Here is an 18,458-nt window from a genome sequence, read left to right as displayed (position 1 = left end):
CTGTACAGAAACAGATGGGAGAATAAAGCTGCAGAACAGGTGGAGAGGACACCATGAATGGTTTCATCTGCATCAACTAATGTGTTGAGGGGCAGAGCCTGGGCTGGGGCCAGCACACCTTAGTATGCCAGCATCAAGGGAGTGGGTGTTGCGCACCCAGAAGGACAGACCACTGAGACAGACAGCTCCTGCAGCAACTCTGAGGGCTTTGCAGGTGGAAGGACACCCTTAAGGATACCCTTGCAGGCTGAAGTGGCCAGGCTTGGTCTGAGGTTTTCTCTTGTTAAGTGTTCAGAAGCATGCATGTTTTCTTCTTCTCTGCTCTGGGGGATTTCTAAGCAAATGAAGGTGCTGGAGGGTGCAGGACAAGGGAGGGCTGTATTCCCTGTGCTCTGAGCCGGGCAGCCTGTGAGGGCAGATCTTCTGCCCCTCTCTTCTAATCAGAAAATTAGTCGCAGCACTACCTTTTGAGGGGAAACCTCATCCCTGGGGGTCCTGCGCTCGGGCAGATGTGCTGGGAGGGTTGGTGGGGAGTCTCTGCTCGGCGCTGGGAGCACTGCATGGTCTAATACCTCCTGCAGCACCTGGATCCACATGACTGCTTGCCTTTCCTCCTTTTGTACTCGCAAGCCATCTCCCTGGCAGGAGATCTTTCTTCTAACGGTAGCCCCCAACGCAGGATGAACTGCTGTGCAGATCTTACAGGGATCACAAGTGTGGATGGTGAAGGCTGACCAGTCCAATCTCCTTCCTTGCCTTGGTGCTGTCTCCATGCCAAGTCCCTTGGGAAGGGTGTGCTGCCTTTGCTGCCATCCTGCCCTTGTGAGTGCGAGGAGAGGACTTGGCCTGAAGCATGCATGCCTCTGCATCAGGTGTACAGTTGTGGGAAATGGGAGGAGAGGAGCAGCTCGGACCATGCCGAGCTTCTGAGCTGGCCATCGTGGAGCATCACACTAGAGTCATCACTTCACACTAGAGAGGGGTTTGGCCTATGTCATTGAGGGAAATTTTGTGGCAGTGATTCTGCCCATGCCTAAATGGAGACGGGGCCGTTCTGAGGTTGAAATGGGCTATGAGCAAGCAGTGAAGCCAGCCAGGCAGGGAGAGCATGGGCAAGAGGCAATGTGTGGCATGGGGCAGGGGAGGCATAGCTGAGGAGCTGCAGAAAAGTGCTTCAGAAAGCAATCTTGACAGCTGAAGGGTGTGGTGAGAAGGCAGGCATAAAAACAACATGCAGAAAGGTTATGTGGCATGGAGATAGGATCAAGCCACAAGCGGCTGAGGAGCTAGTGGTGGGCAAGTCCAGACAGTAAAGGAAGAGGGCAAGCGTCAGAGGTGAGAGGGATATGAGAGAAGCACCTTGCAAGACAGTGTGAGCACGGGGGCTGAAGCATCCCTTGTTAGAGGAAGTGGGAGACATGATAAAAGAGAGAGGAGAAGGCTGCTGTAATACCTATAGGGACAATTAAGGTGTTAAATGCATGAAAGACAAACATTGACATGGCATTAAAAATAAAATATATCAAGAAAGCATGGGCCAAGCGGGTAGTACCAAAAAACTGCTGAAAGAAAATGGGTACAGCAATTGTGAAGAAATATGATCCTACAAATTCAAATGATGGTAGAGGAGTAGGGTTATTGTTAGCACTATGACAAATTAAGGTGAAAGTAGCTGGGGCCGGTCTTGCAGAAAGCAGTGGGTGAGATGAAGACTGTTTTAAGAGCAGGCTGAAGTTCCCCTGATGGACCTTTTGTGCTCCAGTGGCTGGAGAGTGAAGCGGGGTAGGAAACAAGCAGGGAACTGAAGATGTTTGCCATTGTCCTCAACTTTAGAAAGATCCCTCTTTTGGTTTCCAAGGAGGGATTACAGTGAAAGCTGAAGCAGTCACCCGGTGCTCCTAGTGTGATAATTACAACCAGAGATGTGCAGGGTGGGAGGCTCCTGCAATGCTCAGCAAGTTGGAAAGGAGGTGATAGTTTTAAGTCAATGCCAAGAGAGACCGGTATCTTTGTTCGATTTTTCCATGATGTGTTTAAATCTTTTGCATCGGGTGGTCCCTGCTCTCTATGAAGAGGTGCATCCTCTCTGTATGAAAGCTGCCGAGGAGGATGCAAGGCATGTCCTCGTCCTGCCCTGCCACGGGTCCGGCAGAGCTGAGCCGGCAGCTACAAGTGAGGGGACAAAGAGCAAAGGGTTGTTGCTTCAAACCAAGGCGTGCAACTGCTTTGCAGTCATGGCTGTCTGCAAACAGGTAGTTGTGCTGTACAGCTAAGGTCAGGTGGGTGGCAACCAGGCTGTGCTTTGAATGCAACCCTGCATGCCAAGGGACAGTCCAGGCTGTGGGCTGGAGACCTCTTTGTACCAAGGCAGTTTGAACAGATAACCACCAGCAGCTTACCCCACACCAGCAATAAATAAGGTAGCTTAGAAAAGCCTCCCTGTAAGCAAAGGCAGCTTTGCACCCTAACTGGTCACACCAGCGCTCTGCTCTCCTGCCTTTGCTACAACACTAGCAGAGTAACTGGGATAGTGTTTCTGCTGCACCTCAATACTAACTGGAAAGTTGTATGTGAGTTTCTTGAGCACTGTGCACAAAACCAGTGAGGCATTAAGGGCCACCAGCTAAGAAGACGCTGTGTGAATGCTTGGGAGCCATCCACAGACCCTCACTTAAACACTTCTAAAGCAAACTAGAGCAAATGGCTTGGGCCAAGCGTGTTTACAAAAAGGGAGGGCTGCGTCCCAAATGTTTTGCTTGTGGCTGAATTTTTACACTGGCAAATACACTGGAGCTGGTATAAATCATTGCCTGGAAGTTCCTGTGCACATATTATCAACCAGTGACATCTTTATTTGTCCTGACTCCTGGTTTATCCGAGATCCCAAGGCCAGAGAAGAATCCCCTGTATGTTTTCCTTCAGCAGCATAAACACCGCTTATCTCTTGCCTCAGCTGCACGCTTTCCAGTGGGCTGTGGGTCCCCGGAGTTGTTCTGCTGCTTTTAGGGATACTGTGCTTTACCGTAAGTGCTCTGGTGCCAGTGCTCATCCTGCAGAGCAGGGTTTGCCATCAACAGCATTCAGCAGTGCTCCTCTACAGCCAGTTGCTAGAGCTCTCTGATGCACCTTGAATGCACCTTGAATCCTCCTGTACCGGCACCGGGGCAAGCGTGCAGGGATGTGGGAGGATGGAGGCATGGACAGCCCGGCCGTCAGTCTGTGGTTTGCAGGGTGATGAGAAGAGGGAATGTTTTCTTTGGATCCTGGCCCCCGGGTGTAACCAGTATAACCTAGATTTCAAATATTTTATTTCGGTTACTTTGATTAGCTAACCTGCTGGTGTCTCAAAGGGAAGCGCTGGGTATCTGCTGGGTCTGTGCTGCACCAATTATATGGCGTTAGTGGAGCCACACTTCTGACAGGGGGATTAAGAATCTGTCTGGATGTGCTGCTCTTCTTTTTTTTCTGTTTTTGTCACCATCCCTTTCCCAATTTTTTTCTGAGAAACCCAGCAGTCACATAATAACAAGTGCTATTCAGTGGGTCCATTGTAAGCATGGTGAAGGACTGCTATTTCTCTAAAAAAGCATGCATGCTGAGAATTTTAAAGACAGAAATCTTTAATTATCCTTGTTGTATAAGGGGCAACGTCGGGGAATTTTCTGGGAGTGGTGGGCAGGAGGGGCGGCCCCTTGCATCAGAGAGGAGCACTGGCTGGGGAGGTGTCAGACTCAAATTGGCTAGTGATGCTGCAATGTTGAAATGGTATCGAGGAAAACCCTATATTCCCTGCTGCTGCTGGTAGAGGCTGAAAATGAACTGCCATCGACTTGGGGGATGCTACTGCCTTGTGTAAATCCACTGCCATTTATCTTGCACTCTTAATTGGCACCACGCAGGCAATGAACCCCGCAGGAGAGGTGGGTACCGGTGGCTGGGGAGGTGTTTGCATGCCTAGGTTTGTTTCCTATGACAAGGCTAGGGCAGCAAACGTGTCTGTAGCTGCGTGGCCTTTCTTGTCAGAGATGCAGGAGTCGTGTGGTTGCCAGTCACTGGAGCAACAACAGACTTCTCCCCTTGGAGTATTGTGGAAATCGGACATGAAAAAGTGCATCTTGATGTTAAATTACAGTAATGGACTGGCAAGCTGTCCTGACAACCTCCATGCTGTGCTTCTAGTAGAAAAAAATTCTGGATATTTTATTAAATCACGAAGTTGCAGGGCTCGGGGTGAGCATGGTCTCAGTCCCAGTCCCTGGTTTGTCACATTGAGGCTCATTTGGAGTAAATTCTGCTGTGATGCTACAAGTGCAGCCAAGTGCCACGAGCATTGGCGCTCCTGGGAAGTGCCTTTCCAGGCACTGCTGAAGTAGGCACTGTGTGAGCTCTTTTTAATCCTGTTTTGAATGTAGGTTAAAAAGTCAGCATGCCGGATATTTGAGTCCTGTGGATACCTTGCCTTCCCTACTGTACGTCCTCAACTGAGGATTCAAAGTATCTGTCATCTTATGTGTAGCATGGCACAGGACATGCTGTAATCAGCATTTCCAGCACCCTTACAGCAACCTCTTCTTGCACTTCTTCAGGAAACCAACATCGGGACTGAACACAAAAGAATTTTATTTGTAGATCTTAAACCCACACCTCCCCCCCCCAAATAGCAGAATAATGGAGTGTACTTGAGTTTCCAGTGAACCACCACAAAATGAGAGACCAAAGACCTCTCACTACCCCATCAGTTCTCTGGAAATCTTAAAAATGCGGAATCCGTGGCATGTTGCTGTGTTGAGCAATATCTTGCTGTGACTGCGGCCAAACTTCTTCCATGCATGCGCGTGGATCAACACACCTAAGGGCTGTAAAATCTGTCCCTGAACTTCCACATTTGCAACTTGAAAACGCAGTTAATCAGTTTGCAGATCAGTTCAGGATCTTAAGGTGTAAAGTGTGTTAAGGATGCAGGTCCGCAAATGGTAATTAAACTATACCCAGGAGAACTAAGGGGAAATTGCTAACTTTTAATATAAACAACACATGGCAAAAACATCCTGGTGCCTCCCAGCTAGGGATGGTGGAAGAGCCCTACCCTTTCCAGCACAGCATTGCACAGCACCATGCAGCTGATTATGAAAGTGTAAAATTTCTTTCTGAAGTATATTTAAAGCACCGTTCTTGATTTAAAGGAAAGAAGGGGTCACAGAGTAACATAGAGTTTGTAGAAACAGGCAGGAACAGCATACATCTGGACCTTTTGAGGTCAGTTGGCTTGTCATGAGTTCACTAAAAAGGAAAGTAAGCAATGATTTCCTTTCTTAAGGCTTGTCTAATAATTCCTTTAATTTCAGCCCTGCTGCAGGGAGTCAGACAACTCAATTGGCATGAGAACACCCTGCAGAAGTATGCAAGCCGGTGCAACGCCCCTCATCGCTGCCTCTGTTTGCTCCGGACAATGAATTGGGAGAAGCTGATGCCTTCTGGTAAGCAGAGCCAAAATCTCGGGTCCAACCCAAAGCAGTCCTCCTATAGACTGTGATTGCGTGCTGGGTACAAAAACACTCTGCGGTCCGGATGAACCTGGAAGCAGTGGTTTCTGCTGAGGCCACCTTTCTCTGTTCAGTGTGTGCTGAGTTTTGATGTATCTTTAAAGGTTTCTTAGATTTACTGCATTGAGTTCAGCTCAGATAAACGCCTAATTCTTCAACTCTGTACATACATACACCAGGTAGAGAATGAAGTAGCTATGCTGGATCCACTGTTTCTTAATTCTGAGCTGGAACATCTCCTCTATAGGAGGAGGCTCATAGAGCCTCCTTGCATTTGTCTGGGACTCTGAGGAGTGGTGGGGAGTTGTATGTCCTGATGAGAACTACTTGAAAATGTTTTGTTGAATTTATTTTTCAGTTAATGAAGTTTTTTGCTGGGTGGTTGTTTTTGGTTTCGTTTCCCCTAAACGAACTTAAGAAAAATATTTTTATTAAATTGCATCAAGAAAAACACTTCAAATTGAGCAGTTTCCATGTTGGAGTTCTTGGTTTTTGTTAAAATGTTATCACTAATGGCAGGTGCTGACAGGACTGGTTGAAGTGTCTGATCTTTTTTTTCCAGGGGTCTGCCTCTGGAGTGCCTTGTAACGAAACGGTTTAGTGCACACAGTCTAATTACTGTAGACTGACAATGACACTGGATGACTCGGCCAGCCCCAGACCAAGCTCATTTGATTTTTGAGCCATGTGGTTTGTTTGCATTTCACAGGGCACAAGAGAACAAAATTAAAACTCGCCTGTAAAAGCAGTTTCTGGCTCGGAATATTCCTCTGGAAAAGAAAAAAAGACCCTGCAAAGCTTCTGACATGGTCACGGTGCCCTGATGTGCTTTTATCTTTGACCCATGATGGTTTACAGTACAGAGAAGAGAGGCAAGGGGTTTGGTGTGTTACTACTTCAGGGCTGTACAATTCACCTTCACGGGGAAGACTGTTGTCTTTCCCTCTGCCAAAAAAAACCCCTCACAAAACCAAACACTAAGAAACCCCATGCAGTGGTAGATCAGAGCCTGTGAAAGCTCTTCATGAGAGAAAATTTCTTCAGGAGAAAATTTCTGCCATTGCACCGGGTGAAGGCATTCATGCACATCCCAAGTGTGCTGCGACTTCTGTGCAACTGGTCTGCCCAGCTGGTGTGGTTTCCCTGCGATTCAAGGAGAGTCTGGTTAGGCCAACCGATGAGGCGGCAGCTTATTGTCATAAAGCTATTAAAGCTTTAATCAGAGAGTTAAGGAATTGAAGATGTGACAAAATATTTTTTTGTGTGTAAAAGCCACTCAAACCCACCTTTATAGGCCTCTCAGTAAAGGAGTCTTTGAGAAAGATTCCTTCTAGCAGCCCCATAAAAGCATTATCTATTGTTCTTGAACTTCTAATATTAGCAGGCACGGCACATAAATATTAATCACTTCAATGAGCAGCTGAGCGCTTGTCTGTAATGTTTCCAACAGTGCACAGGTAAATGTGCCCTCTCCCTGCTGAGACAGTCATAACTAGCAGTTGCGTCAATATAGCCATGGGGGCAAAGCTGTCAGCCAGCAACCTACAGACCTGCCTGCTTCTTTCCACTAAAGCCACCGAGGGCACTGGAAACTGAACCCGATGGAGAATCAGTAACGCTGGGACATGCAGCAGCGGCTGCTGATGCTGGGGGTGGTACAAGAGTCCCTGAACTGGCCTGGGACGTAGCTGGAACAGGACAAGAGTGGGCTGGGACAAAAGCCTTTGTTTTTATGCTGTTCCTCTTTCAAGGCTGCCCATCTCTTTAGGGTGACAAATGGAGAGGAGTGACTATGACTCCCAGTGCTTACCCTGTAATTGCTTGTTCTTCTGCAGCGTAGGAAAACATGACTTGGATGAGGATGCTGACGCTGGCTTTGTTCCCCAGAAAGAAGCACCGCTGGAAGGTAGGAGTCATGAGTCTGAAAAAGCCAGCACAGCTCAGCACATCCTTCTGGAATTTGGATGCTCTCCCTTGCTTCCCCTGTGGTCTCCTCTACTGTCTGCCCGAGGGCATGGCAAGGCACGTGGGTGAGGTTCACCCCGCAGAGGCTCCTGGGCTCCAGCAAAGATTGCTTTTGGTTATCTGCAGATTTTGTAAGAGTTTCCAAAGGTAGGGGAAGGTTTCCCTCCACCATGGGTGGTCCCTCTTAAGACACCATCATGGTCTGAAACCTCGGTACAGCAAGAGGGGAGGAATGAACAGTGTCAGGAGGTGAGGGGGGGAGCGCTTACGGTGGTTTGGGGCTTGCTGTACCATCCAGGCAGGTGAACTTGTTCAGTTATGCTCCTTCCTGCAAGCAGTGCAGCACAAGGGGAATCTGAGATGGAGCTGAGGACCAGCGAGAAGGGGACTTCTGTGAGAGGGGAGTGGATGGAGGGAGAGGCAGAAAGTGAGCCCACGTGTTACCGACCGGGAGGGCAGGAGGCGTTTGCCAGCCCCTTGCACTGACAGCAGGTACCTACCTCTCTGCAGTTTAAGTGCAAAAGGACTGGGAAGATGCTCAGTGGAGGATCTCAGCCCAGGCTAAGACCTTTCTGAGCAAACATCCACATAAACATACCACAATTAGTGGTAAATGCGGGCTGGCCAGCTGCCCCTTCTCACTTATGTCCCTACTCAAGAGCTGTATAAAGTCATCCTGCCTTCAGGGTCAGTGTAAGGTTTAACTAGATTTTAAATACTGGGAAGTGCTCTGCCTCCCCGCTTCTCCCGGGCAATGCATCAAACTGCTTGTGGGGAGCACCCTACTCGGCCCCTCTGCAGCCGGGGAGAGGCACCAGGAGTCGGCTGTACTGCTCACGAAAGCTGCGTCTCCCTCAGGTGCCTGGCTCAGACTGGTGCCGGCCGTAATGGGAGCACCTGGGGAGAGCGCAGTGTTGCAACGTGAACCTGCGCAGTGTTGCAATGTGAACCTGCATTCTGCAATAGCGCTGTGGGTTATTTCTTTTCTGTGGGTTTGTTTCAAAATACTTTGTATGTCCTTGCAGATCATTCATCTTCTCTGATGTCAGAGAGCCCTTAGGAAGACCTCACTCTGGTGGGAGTGGAGAGGTCCGCGTGCAGGGGAACGTCACCTGCTGCCGAGGTGGGAATAAGGACAGTGAGATGCCAAGCTTGGGCACAGGCTTGTAGGATATGACCTCAGACCAGAAGCTGACTCCTTCCGAGGTGGAAAAACATGGATACACCCCAGAAACAGTTTGCTTCCTCTTTCCAGTGGAGCAGTGGAAGCGCAGCAGCCAGGATAGGTATGGTGTGCCGTGTCCTGCAGCCTCAGTTGCCCCCCAGCGGGGAATGGCACTGATTTAAGCAGGACCCTGTTTTGGCTTGCATGGCCAGGGTCTCTCCTGTTCCAGAATTCAAGCTTTTATGATAACACTGATCAGATTACTTGCCTGGAGACTAAGTAGTTCATAACTTGGCAAAATGTATTTGCTTACGCTAGTCCCTGCTCGTGCTTGTACGTTTGATGCAGAAATAGAAGAGGCTGAAAGCGGGTGAAGCCTGAACCTAGTTTAAGCCAGTAAGTAGCCGTGAGCCCCGTTTTCTGTGCTCGGGGCTGCAGGCAGCCCTTGGGTACGCGCCCTGTGCCGCTGGCACACGCGGGTGCTGGGGCTGGCCCTGCTGGAGCTGTGGGCCAGCGGGCCCTCCCGGGGTGGCAGTGACATAAGGTGCTGGGGGAAGCCGCCTGTGTCTTGCTAATGAAATACCGATACGTCTGCATCGTATATTCAAAAGAAGGCTGTAGTAATCAAGGTAGATGGCAGCTTTGCCGGAGCTGGTCTCTGCCTGTCGTTAGGATAGGGGTACGATCACTTTTTGTTTATTTCCAGAAAGAGCTCCCCCAAGGCGGGCGGGCAGGGAAGGGCGCTGTGCGCTCCCACTGAAGGGGTTCTGCAGGGGACACGGGAACGCTCTCCCAGGCGAGCGCTCCACCCAGCAAGACCCCTCCGGGCCGCGCTCCGCCGCCGGAGCCGGGGCACCGCTCCGGCTCCCGCCCCGCCAACGGCTTCCCGGGGCGCGGGCGCCGCCGTTACCGCGGGCACGGGGAGGCAGGTGCGGGAGGAGCCAGCGGCGAGGCTCGGCGTCTGCGGGTCGCGGGCAGCCGCTTCTCTCCTCCGCCGCTCTGCCATGGCGGGGAGAGGAGGAGGATGAGGATGAGGATGCTCTGAATGACTTTCCAGGAAAGCAGCCGCCCTGAGTTTCTGAACGGGCTTTACCGGTGCCAGCCCACCCGGTACCGTTCACCGCCTAACACCCCTCACCTCGCTCCCTACCCGGGGCGGCTGCGGGCGGTGCCCGGCGGTGGGGCGGGGGCCGCTTGCCCCGTCCCCGCCAGAGGCAGCCGCGCTGGCGGCGGCGCCTCCCCCAGCGCGGCGGCCCCGGCCCCCGCCTTCCCGCCGCGGCGCAGCGCCGCGTCGGGGAGCGACGCTTAAATGCCTCGGCCGCGGCGGCAACAAAGGCGGGCGGCGGCGCCGGGCGGTGGTGAGTGACTGCGCGGGGCCGGGGCCGGGGCGCAGGTGCCGCGGGAGGGCGGGAAGGGCCGCGCCGCCCCCAGCCCAGCCCAGCCCAGCCCAGCCCAGCCCCGCGGGTCTCGGCGTGGCCGGGCCGGGGGAGACCCACGGGCGGTCTCGAGTGAGCGGCGCGGGGCACTCCCTTCATTGACAAGCGCTAGCTCCGCTGCGGCGTAACTTTAATAATAATAATTATAATTATTATTATTATAGCCCCATAAATATGAACTTTTAAGCGGTACTTGTTGATGGCCGTAGCTGCCCAGGCTGCTCGTCCCCCCTGCCTCGGCCGGACAGCCCGGCCGCTGCCCGGGCTCCTCTCCCGGGGCAGGGGTGGGAGGCGGCGGGGCCCCGGCTCCGGTCCCGGCGCCGCTCGGCGGGGCTTTGCCAGCAGAAATCCCGGTCGGTCCTGGCCGCGGAGCCGGCACGGAGGGAGGTCGGGCGGGGGAGGAGGCGGGTAATGCCAATGGAAAACGTACCCTGTGCCTCCAGCCCCTTCCTCTCCTTGTATTTGTGCCTGTTCTCATCTGAATGTAACCACTGATCCTTGCTGGCGTGGGTCAGTCCACATGGACCTACGGGATATACACAGTAGGTAATTTTAGAAGTAGCTAGATTGGTTTTTAATAGTTCACAGCAGGTTAGACTGCAGAGAGGAGCAATAATATTTAACGTGTTTTCTGTGTTGCCATGCATTAGTGTTTTCTTTTGGGGCAAATCTTGTTTGCCGTATTTACAAGCCCCGCTGCAAATCGGAGCGGTGGAAGGGGACCCAGGAAGGTAAAGGAATGGAAACTGCTCCTGCTCGGTCCTGTTTCCATAACTGCTTGCTGCAACTGGATCTAATCACTGACAGTGTCAAAACAAAAATATCTGAGAGGGAAAAGGTGCCATCACAGGGCAGCTGGATGTAGCAGGAGATTTTCTTGGCTGTGAGGGAGTGAGAAACCAGAGCTGCCTATTAATGTGTGAGGAATGAATATAACTTGCAATGTGCGATTCCTTCCTTAGTGGCACGCTCACCGGACTGTGCTTGCCTAAAAGGCTGGTAGCTAACCTGATAGGATTTTATAATGTTCCTTACACAAAGGATTGTGGAATAGTTTTCCTGAGCTGGGCTAACCTTAAATACGTGGGAGCACTGTGATGCGTGCCTGCGACGGAGGGGAGGCAGCGGAGGGAGACCCTAGCAGTGTGGGGTAGGCTTATCTAAAGTGTGTGAGCAAGGGGGAAAGGGGTGGCTTTCCGGCTTCAGCTTTTGCTGCAAAACCTGGTTATTGGCCTTGGTCGCGTGTGTCTTGGAGAGTTGTCCTCATCGGGTAGGGTCCAGGACAAGACAAGGTAATGAGCACACATCCCTCGCACTTCATAACCGTGCCCTTTTGCCTGGGTCTCAGTGTCAGGGAAGGTTTAAGTGAAGCTTTGAGTAACCGAGGAGTTCATATAGACATGAGTGATGCTGAGTGTTCCCCTGGAGGAAGAATATTCCCAGGAAAAATCTTCCCCAGAAGGCCCCTGGGACAGAAGCCAAGAGCGTCTAATGAGGCAAGCTTTTCGTATTAGCTGCAGCTTTTGCTGTTGGAGGGTGAGGGCTTGAGGGGCTGGAGTCAGCAGGACGGGGACCTCTGAGGGCAGGCAGCCTTTCTCCAGGTCTCCTCTACTCCGGGCAGCCGATCTCCTTGCCTTGGCATAAGCCACTGCTTTGGAAGTGATGCAAGTGCTGAGTCTAGACAGATCATCTGTTTTCTTCTGGTTTAGCTAATAAATTGGTTTGCTGCTGCTGGAGGTGATGGTGCTGCAGAGATGAGCAGCTCCGTGGTGCCGAGGTGCGTGTGCTTGGGGAGCTCTGGTGCAGCCGCCGTGGGTGCTGGGGACAGGACAGCCTTGTGGGGCTGCAGCTTGGCTCCAGATAAATCTGTCCACTGGCTGTTTTTCCTTCATTTTATGGTTGCTTCCCTTAGGTAGGCAAAATACTGTGGAAGGAGCTCTGTTTTGGGCTGTATTCATATGCAGCAGTGGTGAATTCGTGTGGACTTTGTGGGTATATTGTGGGGTCCTCTGCCTAAATGTGTGCCTCTGGCAAAAGCGGTGGCCTGGAAACCCTCCTTAGGAGATGGGCAACCCGTCAGTGAGCATTATGAACGGTGCTGCAGTGCTCAGCTGGGCATGTGTGTCTCTCGCTGACAGCAAATGTGAGGTTAAATTTCAGAAAACAGGAGGAATACATGATCATCTGTACCTAATTCCCGCGCAAACAAATATTTGTTGACGAGGCTTTGATAAGCAGGCTGCTTCCTCTCCATAACTTGGTTAAAACCAAACCATGGAAATGGAGGTGCATCATCATTCACTGAGACCTAGTTTTCTAGGGACAAAATAGGCAAGTACTTAAATCTTTATTTGAAGCAATTGCTGGCAGAGTCCTCTACTGCAGGAGCTGGAAATGCATGGGAGGAATTAGAGGTGCCAGTATGAGATGGCTGAGGGTGGTCCAATGAATGGCACAGCGGACGCAGCCGGTAATGTTTCACATCTTTAACTCCGTCCTTGAGACCGTGATGCAAGAGGAACTTGGCTGCAGAAGCAGATTACTGTATGTTCAGAGGCTTATTTCCCTGCCTGCCGCTGTCAGAGGATAGATGGCCCACTGAAGGGCAGCCCTTGGCCGAAGGCAGTGCATGCACAACACCGCCCATGCAGGCATCTTAACCACAGGTAGTTGTGAAGCTCACGCCTGTCTCTCTGCTGCTGTGTTGCACCAGGCTGGAGGAAGTGAAAGATGATAATGGGTGCTGGCGAAAATCCACGTCAGGTTGTCCTGTGTTTTGCTGTCAGGCTGGCTGGCACAGAGAAGATGTTCGAACTCAAGTTCTTCCACCTCCTGTGCTTCTGACCCGCTTGATCTGTTGCATTGCCAGCTTTTGAAAGGGCAGAAATGATGCAGCAGTCATGATCCTCCTCCCTTTCCACAGGAGAGGCTAAGTGGTACGCGCAGCCCTTGGTAAAAATGTCATTTTCCTGGTCTCAACATTCATAAAGATCACGATAAAAGATCTTACAGAATTGTTTTGATGATCTTTTACAAAATGCACGGACCTTTTCCATAGCCCTTGGATTTTGCTAGAGTGATGTAAGATGCAAATCACAGTTCTGTACAGGATTAGCAATCAAAGAGCATTATGAATCAATCTGATACTTTGTCTTAACCGTAGCCCTTCTTAGATTGCTGACCTACATATCATAGCTTTCGCTATAACTACTTTGCTGAGGACAGGCTTTGTTTCAGAGTATGAGGTGGCCCAACTGCTGGAGGTCTTTGTGTTTGGAGAATGTTTTCATTGAGATTACGTAGAGATGGACTAAAATTCCTGGTGACTTCAGATGTGCTTGAAGTCTGTGCTTCTTGACTGGTAACTTGTCTATGAAGTGTGAAATACAAGGGATTCCTTTGTTCTTTTAATTATAATTGTGCTGATTAAAAAAATAGAAGATGAAATAAGATGCTTTCAGTATAACGTGCTCTTCGATGTCTAGCCAGCAGGAATCATTGTTATCAGATGTTCTAATAACTTGTGTGATTAAAAACCTTGGAAAAACTTATATATTTGAGCCACTTGCTTATAGGTAAAAATCGAGGTTTGTTGCCATTCTGAAATGTGCACTGCAGTTCAGCCTTTAGTGAGATGTGAACCCCAAGCTTCCTCCATAAAATCCCTCCCTGAGGTTCGCTAACGGTACCGATGCGAATGCACGTCTGCTTTTTCCAGTCACAGGTGAGTTTTCCTTCTGATTCCTGGAGTAACGAGGTGAATGATGATCAAAAGGAGGGTCCAGAACTGGGTCTGTGAAGCAGTGACTTACCTGTTTTAAGGCAACACTTAAGCCCATTCTTACCAGTTGTTACGATTTCAGCTCTGCAAGATAGATCCCTTAGTTTGAAGGACGTTAGGAAGCAATGAGAAGTGCATGTACGAGTGTGTGTGTGCTTCCCAACGTGTGCCACTATACTGCACATGTCCTTCCCGGTGTGTTCACTGGTGCCACGGTTAGTAAAGGTGGAGTGTGTGTATGGCAGCACGTTTACCTGCAGATCTTGGATATGAAATCTAATTTGGTTGTAGAAGCTACTAGGATCTCATCTGTAAAAGAAGTAACAGGGCTGCATGATTGAGCACCTCTGTGCAACGTGGAAGGTCTGTTCTCTCGTTTTTTATCTCAGCAGGTCCCAAGTGGTGCCTTTGCTTAGCTTGGGTTTGCCGGTCCCTCAGCAGTGTTTGGAAGCTGCCTGCTGAGTTTGTGCCTTGTGTGCTTGGCTTGGGGTGTCTCTGAACTTAAAACTCTGCCAGCAAGTCATCAGATGATCTTAAATATTTGCTCATGATCTGTTGCTCACCAGTTATCACAACCTCTGTTCTCAAACAAAGGTTGCACAGAAAGCTGCAACACAGCATCTTGCTTACTCTTACATCCTTATAGCTCAAAAAAGATCTGTTTGTGAGATCTTTATTTAAAATAGAAACATTGCACAGAATATCCCCCCTTTTACCAACAGGATGCTGAAGGGCGGGCTGGCCTCTGCTTTTTCACATTTACTCCTGTGCCCCAGATGCCTTTGCCTGGGAACAGTATGTCTCTACAGGCAGAAGAAGAGAGCTCTTTGCCAGGCTGTGCTAACATTTCTATGTGCTCCTGATGTGTGTTTCCTCTGGGAGCTGGCAGCTACTGAAAATTAACTGAGCGAAGCTGCTTGCTGGTACGTACCTCTGTGCTGCTGGAGGAAGCAGAGAACCTAAACGCATCCAGCACAGGATGCCAGTCTGTCTGTACGTTGCATGCTGATCTTCATTCAGCAGCTCCCGTGGTACTGACAGGCGTGTTTGTCATGGAGCCCGGGCTTGTGCCTGGGATTCCTGGGGGTGAGAGAAACTGGAAACAAGCTAACACTTCTCTCGTAAATATTGCATCCATTCCCACTTACGATGGATGAAGCAGTTTGCATTTTCAACTGTAAAATTTTGCAGAAAAATGGAAGTTGTTGACAGCAGTGATTAATTTTTTTAATATGCCTTATGGCTTGCCCTTTGTATCTTTGTAATACAGCATTCGCTGATTAGAAGATCCAAGATTCAAATCAGCCTGACTGTGTTCACTGGATTTTTCTGCAAATACCCTGCATGTGCCAGCAGAGTCCCCTGTCCGTGGGGAGAGTGTGCTGACACTCGATGGGATGGGATGACAACAGAAATTGTCACAGCAATCTTGCAGCAGTGATAGCTACTTTCTAAAATGGATGTCCTGGGGACTAAGAGAGCTCCGTGGTCATGGTTTCCCCCTGCGGATGACTAATCTCAAGGAGCTGCTTTTTATCTTGAAATAACATTTAACTCTCAATACCAGAGTAATGAGTTTTTTGTTTTTTCTAGATTTGTTTGTAAGACAGAATCCTCAGGAAATGCTGCAAGCAGAAGGGTAGTATAGAGCTCCTTCGGAACAGAGCAGCTCAGGCACAGAGCATCTCAAAGGCAATTAGTTTGTATTTTAAATAAATAAATAAATAAAATCTTCTCCGATTGCTCGGAGAAGATACCTTCGCGCTGCGAGTTGCATTGCCTAGCAAGACTGAAAATTTGAGCATGATCCTTTGTTAGCTAAGTTGGGATGTTATGTTTCTTTATTTGGTTGAGGTTTGGTTTTTCTTTTCCTCCTTCCCCCAAGGTATAGTTTTGCATAACTTTAAAGATTTTACTTTGGTCCAGGGATGGATAATCGCTGTGTTGTTTCTTGATTGTCCCTATGACCCAACTGTAATCCTGCCATCCTTTGTGCTTGCAAGGGGTCTTAAAGAAATTAGAGATTTGTATGTACAAGATTATAATTGTTGGGATCAAACTACATATTTTTTGTTTTGTTTACATTTTTATATGAATTTATATTAATACTCCACCCAGCTCTTATTTCCCCAGCAGAGATTCAGCATAAAGAATTGTTGGGGAGTTGGGCACTTTTTAAGTGAGGCCCATTAGCAGAAATGGAGCAGAGACGGAAACGTCATGTTCTGGCTCCTTTGTGCTGATTGTTCACGTGCGAGTCTGAAATACTGTATATGTTTTATGAGAGCCTGGAAGGTGCTGGATGGATTTTGCTCTCATCCGGATAATTATGTCTGTGAATTTGAAGTTTGTTTCCTATTAACAGCTGTTCTTGCAATCTTGAAATTCACTTTTCATAAGTGCTTATGTCCATGAAAGAGTGGAGCTTTCCTGGGAAGATCATAAAAGAGCGGCCAGTTGTGCCTTAACAAATTCCTTCCAGAGCGTGATGGCATATATTTTATGGAGCCTGTAACCCTGCTTATGAAGCTGCCTTATGCCTCTCTGAACGAAACACATCGTGGAGGGGAACCTCCTCTCCAGTCAGTGACGTGCTATGAGTTACCTCCAACAAATGCTGCAGGGGCAGGTTTTAATGGAACAGAGACGGGATTCAGGTTGAATGAATCGGGAATAGAGCTGAAGGAAATAGTCACAAGAATGTGTTTTAGTGGTGGAGGCAGTCAGATTTCCTGAAGACAAAAATGGAATTGATAGAAATAAATACTGCTTGTGCCTGTAACGTGACAGGGTATTTTGAGAGATGTGAGAGCGTCCAGCTGGAAAAGAAGGAAGAGCAATGCTGGAAGGACACTTCAATTCAAGAATGACTTGCGTGATGGGTTACTCAGGCTTCCTGCTCACGATACAAAGTGGCGACTGAGAGATGATTGGCGTTTTTCAGGCTCCTCAAATTTAATTTAAAGTGTGTTTAAAGAACAGCTGTCTTGAATCTGGCAAAATGAGTAGTTCACCTATGGATTGAGGAGTTGGAAAAGGTGATGGAGACTTGGCATTGAGCAGTGGCCCCATGTGTTGCGCGCATGGACCGCTGCCGTGCTGACCGTGCCGAGCCGGCAGCGAGGCTGCGTGCTTTGTATCGGGGATCTGGAAAGTGCAGAGAGATGGGAGAGCTGCACGGAAGGAATCTCCTTTTCTTTAGGTTCATCTGCTGATTTTCAGAGCAGTCACTACTTGCTGTCTTCTATTTTATTCTTTTATAAAATAGTGTGGGTGTGGAATGGGAATATTTTAGGTCCTGTGGATGCAGCCCAGCAATTTCAAATGTGGTTAGAAGTGCGTTTTTAAAAATCGAGGGGAACTCCTTCAAGTCGGCACCTGGGGTAAAAATCAAGTTAATTTTCAAGTGTGGCATAGCTACCTTCTGCCTTTCTGCTCTCAATTTTGGAAACTTCTTATCGCTTCGTAAATCACTTTGCAAAACACCTGTCTCTTTCAGATGAACAACACTGATGCATTTCAATGAACTATGTGTTCTAAGGTTGAGAAGTTTTCCTAGTTGTTATGGAAGTGCAATTGGAGAAATATTTTATTAGGTATTCATGGATTGTTTAATGAGATGGATAGATGATCATATACTTGTAATCTAAGGAGAAAAATTCAGAAAGGTTAATTAAGGATTAGTTGTAAAATTTGATGTCAGAAATAGCGTTAAGTTTCAGCGTGGACACTCTTAATTAAATATAGTTTAGTTCATGCTGGAAGTGAATGGAAATGAAGGAAATTAAGCTTACCGTAGCTACAGATGTGAGGGTGTACCAAGGTCATTAATGCATAATAACTCGTACTTTTAAAATTCATGCCAGCCTTTAATTTGGCTTGATTTTTGCCATCTGTCTCCATGCAAACAACAGTCTGGAAGCCTGACTTTTTTTGAGGTATTGCAGAAATGCCTTTTTCACCCTACTATTCCTTCACAACCTCTGAGCTGAGATTTTATGCTGGGTGAGGACGGCAAGTAAAACCCTGCAGGTAATACTGCAAATGCTTAATTTTGCGCCAAAACATTGTCTTGCTGGTGCCAGCGTTTCACATCTGTGACTTGTTCTCAGCTGTAAACGTCACGTCCTGCCACGCGTGCACCGGAGCAGGTTGGTGCGGCAGTGGGGTGGCTGCCTCTGGGGCTGCGGGAGCAGGGGCAGGAAAGGGGTAGCTCTATCACAGCTGCTTCTGCTCACGGCTCAGCTCCGCCGTCAGCAGGGTTTTAAGCTGAGTCTTGGGCCGTCCATGTGGCAGAGCCCTTATCGGGCAGCGCTCAGCCTTCTCAGCACCTTGAGAGTGGCCTGACCAGCAGCTGAGCTGATAAAACCAATCGCTGCTGTCAGGAGGTCTCAGGCCTTTCTTCCCAGCTTCCACCCGTGTGGACCCCCCGTGGTTGCCCTAACTCCCTAATCTGGAAGAAAACAAACCTGGGGTGTGATTAAACACTACACAGGGCTCGCAGTAAGCAGAGGGAGCAGCTGCAAGCGTGTTGCCCCAACATGTGCTGTTCTTGTCCAGCTGGCACC

General features: G+C 49.1%; 1 protein-coding gene across 5 annotated transcripts in view; it reads left to right on the top strand.

Moving 5' to 3' along the window:
* ST6GAL1 (ST6 beta-galactoside alpha-2,6-sialyltransferase 1) overlaps nucleotides 1-18,458 on the top strand; it is an 85,881-nt gene that overhangs the window by 29,345 nt on the left and 38,078 nt on the right. Inside the window, exons 5-7 of one of the 5 annotated variants that reach the window (XM_087740711.1) lie at nucleotides 5,346-5,477; nucleotides 7,379-7,449; nucleotides 8,534-8,794. The gene's annotated coding sequence lies outside the window, so the exon portion shown is untranslated. Of the gene's footprint in view, nucleotides 1-5,345; nucleotides 5,478-7,378; nucleotides 7,450-8,533; nucleotides 8,795-9,904; nucleotides 10,032-10,552; nucleotides 10,652-18,458 lie in introns of those variants that run through there. The other 4 variants (XM_087740713.1, XM_087740712.1, XM_087740714.1 and 1 more) reach the window with 4 other exon arrangements.

This window comes from Nipponia nippon, unplaced genomic scaffold (genome assembly GCF_047370975.1).
Source record: "Nipponia nippon isolate SJK-2023a ecotype South Korea unplaced genomic scaffold, ASM4737097v1 scaffold_7, whole genome shotgun sequence".
NCBI classification, from domain to species: Eukaryota; Metazoa; Chordata; class Aves; order Pelecaniformes; family Threskiornithidae; genus Nipponia; species Nipponia nippon.
This window is presented reverse-complemented; position numbering and strand designations above follow the sequence as displayed.